Source organism: Pavona decussata, unplaced genomic scaffold (assembly GCF_977016875.1).
Source record: "Pavona decussata unplaced genomic scaffold, jaPavDecu1.1 SCAFFOLD_109, whole genome shotgun sequence".
NCBI classification, from domain to species: Eukaryota; Metazoa; Cnidaria; class Anthozoa; order Scleractinia; family Agariciidae; genus Pavona; species Pavona decussata.
The window spans coordinates 139483-149736 of NW_028145523.1; the positions used below are offsets into that span (position 1 = coordinate 139483).

The 10254-nt window shown below is 40.2% G+C and overlaps 1 protein-coding gene across 1 annotated transcript in view; it reads left to right on the plus strand.

The window, feature by feature from the left end:
• LOC146470866 (uncharacterized) overlaps positions 1–10254 on the plus strand; it is a 145374-nt gene that overhangs the window by 126480 nt on the left and 8640 nt on the right. The gene's annotated exons all lie outside the window — the stretch shown is intronic.

Consider the following 10254-nt stretch of genomic DNA (forward strand, 5'->3'; position numbering starts at 1 on the left):
TTACCAAGTGTAGAAGTGTAGAAAGAAGGGGAAGTGTGCAATAATACCTTTTGTCTTTGGATGAAGCACCATCGATTATTCCTCCTGATCTCTTCCAGTCTATGCATTGGCGCAGTCTGTCATTTTCACGTTGAATTCTTTTCAATTCTGCCTTCTCTGGACTTGGAGTAACAGTTGCAGAAGGCTTTGTGCTGATTTCCCTCAAGCTGCTAGGTGAAACGCTTTGGACCCACAACGGTTCTCTGCTCACAGAGTCTTGAGCAGGTCCCTCAGTTGTAGATGGCATCATCTTACTGTTTTCTACATTTCCAGGAGAACAGCTTTCCACTGGTTCTGGTTCTCTGGTTGCTGTTTCACCTTCAGTTCTGATATTCTGAGATCCAGGGCCATGAAATCTTGGTGCAAATATCCGTCCCCTTCTAAAGGGTTCCTGAGCTCGTCCAAGTGGCACCCTACACCCTCGTCCTGGGTGTGGCACTGTACCCCTTGCTCCTAAGCCAATCCCAGACCACGGTTGATTTCCAGCTTGGAATGGAGGCCTAAATGGCGGTCTTGGTGCTAGAAGCTGTTGTAGTAGTAAAGGATTTTGATTCCACCCTTGAAAAATGGGGTTAAAGGGGGGAAAAATTGGCTGCCTCAGATAACCAGTTTGTTGCCAGCCTAAGGCCACCATGTTCGCAAGCATTGCCTGGGGATGTTGGGCATGTCCTAGAAAACTATGTGGGTCATTCATTAGCCCATGTTGGGGAAAGGCTTGATTTGCTTGATTTGCAACACGATTGGTGCACTGACTTGACTGGAATGGTTCCTTCAGATGAGGATTTTCTGATGGATGTTGTGTCTTTTTCTGCAAAGTAGTGTTCGTATGGATTGGAGGATCATTTAATGGTCCCTGTTGGGCCAGGAATGTGTTTCCTTGATTTGAAGAATACTGACTTTCCTGCAACCGGTCTTTCATCTGAGTATTTCCTAATGAATGCTGAATTTCTTTCTGTACTTCCTTGGGTAAATCAGTATTTTTATGGATAGTAGTACCATCCTGTTTACCAAAGGATCTCTTTCCTTGATTTATGGGGAAATACTTTGATTCCTGACTGTTGTACTGGCTTGGCTGCAACTGGTCTGTCATCTGGGGATTTCGTAATGAATACTCACTTTCCTTCTGTACTTCCTTGGGTATATCGCTGTACTTATGAGTATCACCTAACAGCCCTTGCTGACCAAAGGATCTGTTTCCTTGATTAGAAAAATACTTTGGTTCCTGATTATTGTACTGGCTTGATGGTGATAATTCATAATTTAAATTTCACAAATTTAAAATACTGTTTTGGGGGTAGACTCTATTCCATGGCCATTGCAAAATACGTATAAAATAGTCTATTTAACTCTGTTTAATCTCCTATGCATGGTTAATAACGTATTTTATTTTATTCCTATTTTATTCAGCTGAGTTTAAGCTTGATTTATAATGTACATTTCATTTTTGTTCAGCTATTACAGAATATGATTTTGAGGCAGCTGTTGTGTACCCACACCAATCAGAACTTCACTGTATACACTAGAATTTCAATTCACAGTTTCTTTGTTGTTATAAGTTAAACCATATATGTAACCATTAATTCCATGGCAAATTAAATAATGCAACAATAACAAATGGTTTGGAAGAAAGAGCAAGGTCGATGTATACTTGTTGTCTATACCACAACAGTGAGATGTATTTGTATGTTATTTTAATTGGACATATAAAGACATAAAGCCACGATGAGTAACTGAAATTATTAGAATTTGCAACTGGCTTCCTTTCAAGGAAAGCTTGAATACTAAAAAACAAAAACTTTGAAACTCTTAAGCTTACAATTGGTCGTACACTGAACTGCACTTGTGAAAACACTTTTACTTTCAAACCTTCTTCGATGAATCTTGACTCCATTTAATGCCAAAAAGAACAGCAATGCCTTGAATTATAATTCCAACGACCTTTGTGCACAATGCTAGCTTTTAAGATGAGCAAGAAAGCGACTAGAGTCACTGAGTACCGGCAACCATTTGGGGTACTGGTACCGGTGACAGATATTTCAACATCTCTCTGCATCCGCAAGAAAAATGGAATGACACTGAAGCAACAATAGACTGCGAGCAATCCATCGCGCTACAGAACTTAGGAGAAGGAAGAGACTGCGCACAGTCTAAAGGAGCAAGTACATCGGAATGCAATGGTTGACAAAAAGTTTACCAAGTGTAGAAGTGTAGAAAGAAGGGGAAGTGTGCAATAATACCTTTTGTCTTTGGATGAAGCACCATCGATTATTCCTCCTGATCTCTTCCAGTCTATGCATTGGCGCAGTCTGTCATTTTCACGTTGAATTCTTTTCAATTCTGCCTTCTCTGGACTTGGAGTAACAGTTGCAGAAGGCTTTGTGCTGATTTCCCTCAAGCTGCTAGGTGAAACGCTTTGGACCCACAACGGTTCTCTGCTCACAGAGTCTTGAGCAGGTCCCTCAGTTGTAGATGGCATCATCTTACTGTTTTCTACATTTCCAGGAGAACAGCTTTCCACTTGATTAGAAAAATACTTGGTTCCTGATTTATGTACTGGCTCTGCGGTGAGTGACCTATCGGCTGAGGACTTTCTGATGGCTGTTGTGTTTTGGTCTGTACTCCCTTGGGTAAATCGGTGTTTTTATGGATAACAGGATGACCCAATAGCCCTTGGTGACCAAAGGATCTGTTTCCTTGATCAGGAAAATACTTTGGTTTCTGACTGTTATACTGGGTTGGCTGCAGCTGCTCCAACACCTGAGGATTAAGCGATGGACATTGAGGGTTGCCCAATGGCCCCTGTTGGCCAGGGAGTTTGTTTCATCGATTAGAAAAATAGTTGGGCTCCTGGTTGTTGTACTGAGTTGGTATGGGTTGCTGTTTTGGCTCAACAATTTCCGATGGATACTGGACGTGTTTTTGAACTTCCTTGGGTGAATCAGTGTTTTTTCTATGAGCTGGATCACTCAATAATGCCTGTTGGGTGGAGGATCTATCACCTTGACTTGAGAAATATGTTGGATCTTGATTGTTGTATACTGATCTCAGCTGAGTATTTTCTGGTGAATATGATGCTTTCTTCTGGCCTTCCTGGGACAAATGAGTGTTCTTAGTACAAGATGAGTCATTCAACCCCTGCTGGGCAAAGGATCTGATTTGACTAGCATCACGAGGCTGTTCGTGATAGATGTACTGGGTTGATATTGATGACCATTTTGCCTGAGGAATTTCTGGTGAATACTGTTCTCGGATCTGATCTTTTTTGAATACATCATTGTTCTTAGTAAAATAATTATCGCCATTGCCAAAGGAACATAGACCCATATCGCTGAGATGTTCACGTTCAGATGGCAGTCCACTGTTTGCACCATCTTTATTCTTGACATTTTCAGCTTTGTGTCCATACTGACTACTTCCTCCATCTGTTTCATCCAGTGTGTAGACATCAGTTTTCCCACCCTCCGTTTCTTTCCCTGTGTGGCAAAACATGCAAGGGGAAGGTGGTGAATGGCGAGAGGATGAGGAACCTGTGCCTTCTGAGTGACTTGATTCTGATGCATGTACTCGTGTAGGGCTGCCCTCATGACAGAACTGACAATGTTGCTGGATCGGCCTTTCAGGGGACAGCGACCCAAGGCTGAACGAGTCACTAGCTGTAGTTTCCAATTCACTTTGTGAGCTTTCCTCTCTTCCTGGAGATGACAGACCACCAGAAGAAAAGATGGCCTCACATGGGCTGTGTTCAATCCTCTGGGCACTAGGAGGTGAAGAAAACGTAAGAACATTTGCTTTCAGGGTTTCTACTTGATCTTCTACTTGTACAAAATTTCTGTGATGTCTTGATGAAGCTAAAGCGGGTGAGTGGTTTCCTACAGGTGTTTTTGCTGGTGTATCGTCCACTTGAAATGCACTGCTGATTAGTCTGTCTTGGTCTTCAACCTGACATTTGTCCAGACACTGTGCTGCGCTTGACTTTCTTAATTCTTCAGAAACACAATTTCTAGAAATTTAAAGTAAACAGAACAGAATCCTTGTAAATCTTGAGCTTCAAAGTCCAACCTTTCATTCTGGAAGTAAGGCAGTGTGATAGAGGATGTAAAACTCCAGTAGGTCTAATGGGGATCTGGTGAAACTGGGGAGTGAAACACCTTCCCCTGAATTGATATTTTCCCTTCACGTATATGCATGGTTACAGAAACATCAGTTCTTTGTGCCCCCCCCCCCCCCCCCACCCCTTGGCATAAAACAAGATGAATTAACAGGAAAGTAGAAAATTTCCCATACATGTAATTCTAAGTTGAAAGGTTGTAAATTGCCGTAACACTAAAATTATTGCAAAGTCAAATAACAAAACAGATTTCTTCTTTGATATCTCCAAAAGGACTGCAAGTTTTTCTTTGCCCGAGTGATGTGGTCCATTGCATACCAGTTCTTGGTTCATCCCTTAAACAGCAAAAATGGTAGCCCAAGTAAAGAGACACTGTTTCAGATGTCCCTTTCACGGGAAGACCAGTGGTGGCACTGTGAAACATTATCTGTTTACTTGGGCTAGAGTAAGGTCCTATAAAACTTGTCATGATCTATACTTAGTGGAAAACTTGGACCTTTTTTCTTCTTGTGAGGTATTGTATTTTGGACTTGCTTTGAATTTCTATTTACTGTAGTCTTTTGTTTCCCTTGTTTTACAGCATTTGTGTTCCATTGCTCAGAGAATAAACTGAAATCTTTATAAAATGGAACAGTAATATAAAACTTGTTACTCCAGTCTATCCATACATTGATATGGTACCTCACCTTCCCGGGCTCCCCCACCGTCATGTGAACAGGCCCTAATACAGCATTGCATAACATGGTTTATTGAACTTAGAGTACAGACAAATACAATGTTTTGAAAACTGAATACACTCTGGATACAATTTGGACATGAATCAACTAAGGATTCAAGCAAAGACTAGACAATTGGTTTGAGATAAGTACATATGAACTGTATTATTCTTAAAACTTAAACTCTAGACATAAATGTAATAACAAGGTCAAATGTGACATACCAAATCCTAAGTGGAGTGATTGACACCACCTTGAGATTACTGGAGTTACTTTTCTTGACCAAGAGGTCCTGAGCTTGTAAGTGCAGGTCTTGAACACTTAAACTACTAAATTAAACTAACTAACTGCACTTCTTTTATAAGGAATCAAACAATAGCAGGAAATTCTTATGATTTTGATGCAAGGAGTGGTGGTGTGACATAAAGGAAATTCCTGTGTGTAGGCTGATTTGATTAGCATAGGAAATAGTTTCTACAGATGTAATCCTAAAACTATGACAAAATATTTGCAATGTCATGCATTTGTTAACCTGATCACATCTGGAACACTAACAGACAGTTGATATCCACGCAACAGCATCCCAGGTTGCTAGTGGACTAACTGGTATCCGTCTATTAATTATTAACTACAAATTCCAATTTTAAAACTTCACTAATTCTTCAATATTTCTTATTTCTCTTAATTTTACCAACCTTTCTAGAACAACTACTCCTCCCAAATATAACCCAAAATCACCCAAAAATTCACAAAATACCCCACAACACAGATTCACAATATGATGATAGGGTTTTTGGATTCCTTGAAATGCAAACGAGATATTTTCATTAAAGCCATGTCAAGTGGTGGAAAAATGGCGTTCAGGTGTAACTCCCCCTTAAGTTGACCGAACACAGTTTTCCAGTATACAGGTGTTAGTAAACATTATTTGAAAACTATGTACTTCTGAGTACCCGAAATTAGCATGGTGTAAGACTAACTAAGAAGAAATAAATTTTGATACTTCTTGTTTTGCAAGGTGCGGTTGCCATGGCAATGCAGTAAGCTATTAACCATCCACAAATAATGGTTAAGTTTTAGAAAATGCACTCGTTAGATTTGCACTTTCATGTTTTTTGAAGATACCCTCTGTTAGATTTTGGTTTTTGTTTGTAGGCGAGTTACGCTTTAAGAGAACTATTGTTTTGTACCAGTCACAATTTTTTGGTCAAATGCGCATGCATAGCTTATAATTAGGTGTTCTCCGTGAAGATGAAAAGCATGCAAAAAGGCTTAGCTCTTCGTGAACTCACTTTCTTTGTTCGGTGATAAATGAAGAAGGATTCACAAACGAGAAACTGAGTTATTTTAAGAGCAAAACTCACCTTTGTGATCCATTTGGTTTAAAATCGAGGGAGCGATAGTATTTTCTTACCACAACCCTAGCGCGGGCTTAATAGCATCACTAACAGAATCTGTAGAGCACCCGCAAACTGTGTTCAGCCACCTTAAGCTGCTGTCTGCTTGATAGAGGGTGTCCTCTCAATATGGGTTCTGCTTACTACAGGTTTGACTGTATGTTGACCTACAATCCTGGCCAAAAATTCCCGGGACAGTACACAAAATTGCATTGTCAGTGAACATTTTCATTCTGCATATCTTAAGCCAGTGTTCGACATTTTTATTAAGCTGTCTTTGCAATTTTTGGAAAGCCCCCTTCCCCCCAAACAATGTTGAGAGCAACTGGAATCATTCGGACTGTAGATAAATACAGCATGGTATCAACATTGCATGGGGGAGGGGGGGCGGAGGAACAGTTCGTGATGAATTTTGCAAATCGTCCCAGTATTTTTGGCCAGGATTGTCTGATTTTAGCGTTGCTTTAAAATTGGTAAATTATATCATTTTGAAGAGAATTTGGAAGTTCCTTTTTTTAAAATCAAGAGTGTTATTGCAATTCCCATCATCACCTCGCCGTAAAAAGTGAGTTAGTTACAGTCGCGAATATTGGAATAAGAGATGAGGAATGGATATTTTTATTCAGACGTCGATATGCATGCGCGTAGTTATTTTGTAAAGTATGCACATAGAAACACTGACAGAGATAAAAATCTCTCGAAAACTGTAGGCAAATGGAGAGGGCATATCTTATCAGCGATGATCCTTAGTTAGATGCAGTCCACCTGCCTGTTCCCAGAGAGGTTAGGAGCCGAGATGTTGGATATAAAGACGAACACCTTTTTGCGACCTCCGACGCCCTCTTAGTTTTGCGTAAGGCAGGTGCCATTGACAACACCGACACAAATTTTAAAAGAATACGAGATGGCGCTTTTCCCACTATTGGAGACGAATATCACTTTAAGAGCAGAAACGTTTAATTCCTAGCGGTGGCTGTTTTGCCAAATCGCGTGTATTGCGTGACCATTCAAAACAGATACAATACGTCATCAAAACATTTGTCCGAACATTTCTCGCCTACATTTCTCACCACTAAAAAGTCATTTTGCGATGTTTGTTGGCACTTTATTACCTTTTGCAGCGTGTAAAGGCTTTCTTTACCATTTGATTGCCATACTGAAATGCTTTCCTAAATGCATTTCACAGAGTAAATCTATTTTCGAACATTTCTCACCCCATTACCTAAAAATAATTCCAAATTAGCTTAGATTTTTATTGTGACACGGGTGAGAAATGTTGCCAAAGTACTAAGACGAACTTATGCTGTGATCAAAAGGGGTAGAATAGAAGGGGAAACAATCTTTCTTTCATTGGGAGAAAAGTTTACCTGGAAATAAGCCATTTTCTTCCCTGCAACACGATTGGAATGAGCGAGAAATGACCACGAGAACTGTTATGCATTGAAAAATAGCAAGTTCAATGTCACGCAGTGCCTGACTTACAGCTTAACTGGCTTTGAAGGGAGCGGTCTTTGTATGAAGTGCAGTTATTTTCCCTTGCGTTTGAGTGAAAAGCTACAACCACGTTAAAGAAATAATTTGACGATGTTACTTGAGGTTCTTACGCTACTAGTTGGTTCTATTGTCCTGAAGGGAAAGCACGACAATGGAACAAGAGCTATTCCCCCTACTATTCTGCTATTCTGGTGTGCGATGTTATCTATCACCGCAGTAGGACTATCATCCAAAGCACTTAAAAGCGCCCGCGTAAATTTTTATACCAACAATTTGCTACACTAGTAACGTTCTAGCTGTAATTTCTTCCTCAAAATATCGGTTTATGAGGATATGTATGCTTTCCATGCAGTCTACGTAATGTACATCAGATGCGCGTGTGGAGATCCCCTGCTAAGGACATACGGACAGTTTGGCATTTTGGTGAGATCATGCTAAAGCTATTTGTGCCAAGATTACCCAACGGGTAAAGAGTCACTTTCTTGACTTGATTGCTGCCCAAAGCAAAAATACGCACCATATGACGTGGTTGACCGCCAGTAACTTACATTCCAATGTTTCCACTTAGCAAATATGCACGGTCAGCCTTACAACAAGAACGCGCGGTGTAAGTCCTCTTTTCCATGACGAGTAAACAATGCGACCATATGTAACCCTTGAGACTTGAAACAGCTTTAACTTCATGTATAAGCAATAATACGTATGGGCATGGGCATTCAATGAAAATAGTTTACATTCTCTTGTGACACTGTGGGGACATTCCATATACAATTGACACACTTGGGTGAGTTGTGGGGACCTCCTGATTTTCACGTGCAAAATGTGTGGTTCCAGAAAATATCCATACCCCCCCCACGGAAGACCATTGGAAATTCCGAGGGGGAGGGGGGGTTAAAGGGCAGTAATTTCCGAGAGGTAGGGGGGTTTCGTGGGCAACTAGTTTTCCAAAGGGTCACGAACCATGTACAAAACATTGAAAGCAACACACGATCGATCTGAAGCACAAAAACAAATTTACGTGCGTTGTTTTGAAACAAAAGCAGTGAAAACGATCAAACATTCTGGAAAAAGTCATTTTGGTAGAAGTGTTGTCTGGTTAATCCTTCTGATAAGCGAAAGTAACGGCGGCGTGACAGGTTTTTTTTTCTCTGAAGTTCGACTTCGCGGCGCGATCAATCAGCCTCATATCATGCCGTGCATGGCTGTGACTTCACAATCGTTTGAAAATTGAGGTTTGAAATAAATAAAAGCCCTCTTTACTTGTATTGTAGCATCAAATGAGTGAGATTAAAAGGTTTCTGAACAAAGCGACTTTTTTGATGAGCATGGCCTTTCGCATTTCCACAGGTTAGTTTGCGGTTGAAATCTATTTCTGACACGGCGAAATGTACAACGGGCCTGCAGGCGCGCTTATTTATTTATTTCCCACGGAAAATTATTTTTCTGCGGCCACAAAACGTGTAATTTCTTCAATGCAATCTTTCACAAAAAAGATTTCTGGAAGAAAGAGAAAAGATTCTGCAGAGATCTTTCCATCCAGTGAATATTGATGTACATTGCAGTCACTGAATCAAATGCACAACTTTTTCGATGTATGCAAATTTTGTTCAAGATTGAATCCCATGGGACGTGAAACAGCGACGTTTGTTTGATAAAAACGTGACATGAAACGTCAAAAACACAAACTTTTTTCTTTCTCGAATTCATTTCATTCACGAACTCGGTGCAGGGATAACTATTTGTATTATTATTATTTAGTGCCGAGACGCAATTGCCACGGCCGGACTAATTAATTTTGAAGTTTTGAAGGGGGAACCTTTTGAAACTGTTCTCAAAGGCGGCTTATAATATTAATTCTTGTGCATGCAGCCAGTTTTCGACTGGGTTTTCAAAGTTCTTCAAATTCTACTTGATAAATAAAAAACCCAGCATCGTATATTCAATGTGCAACTTATATTCATAGCGGTTTCTTCGCGGTATTTAATAAGCAAACGTTTTTCTGCAGAGGTCATTACGAAAATGGAATTTGCAAGGCCGTCGTAATTTTAGGTGAAAAAGAAAAGGGGATAGAGATAATTTCTTAAGCGCTCGAGAAAGTTATAGACGTAAACTACGCAACAACTAAGAATACGACCGTGTTTTTTGACGAAAAAAAAAATTGACCATTTTAGAGTTCTATCCAATTTTTTCCGGATATAGTTTAAGCAAAAGGATAAACAAGTAAAATAGCGCAGTGTTGTAAATAGCTGAACTAGAGTTGTCGACGTTGCTTCAATAATAAAAAAATTGATCGTAATAGTGTGAGTAGTCAATTTTCTTAGTCTAAATGGATTTTGAACTTCCGAGGGTTTCATGGAAGAGGGTTCTAAAAACCGGGAAATTCCGGAGGGGTGGGGGGGTCATCATAAACCCTCTGGAACGGAAATTCCGAGGGGGTGGGGGGGTTAAAATAAAAATGTCTTCCGTGGGAGGGGTATGGATATTTTCTGGAACCACACAA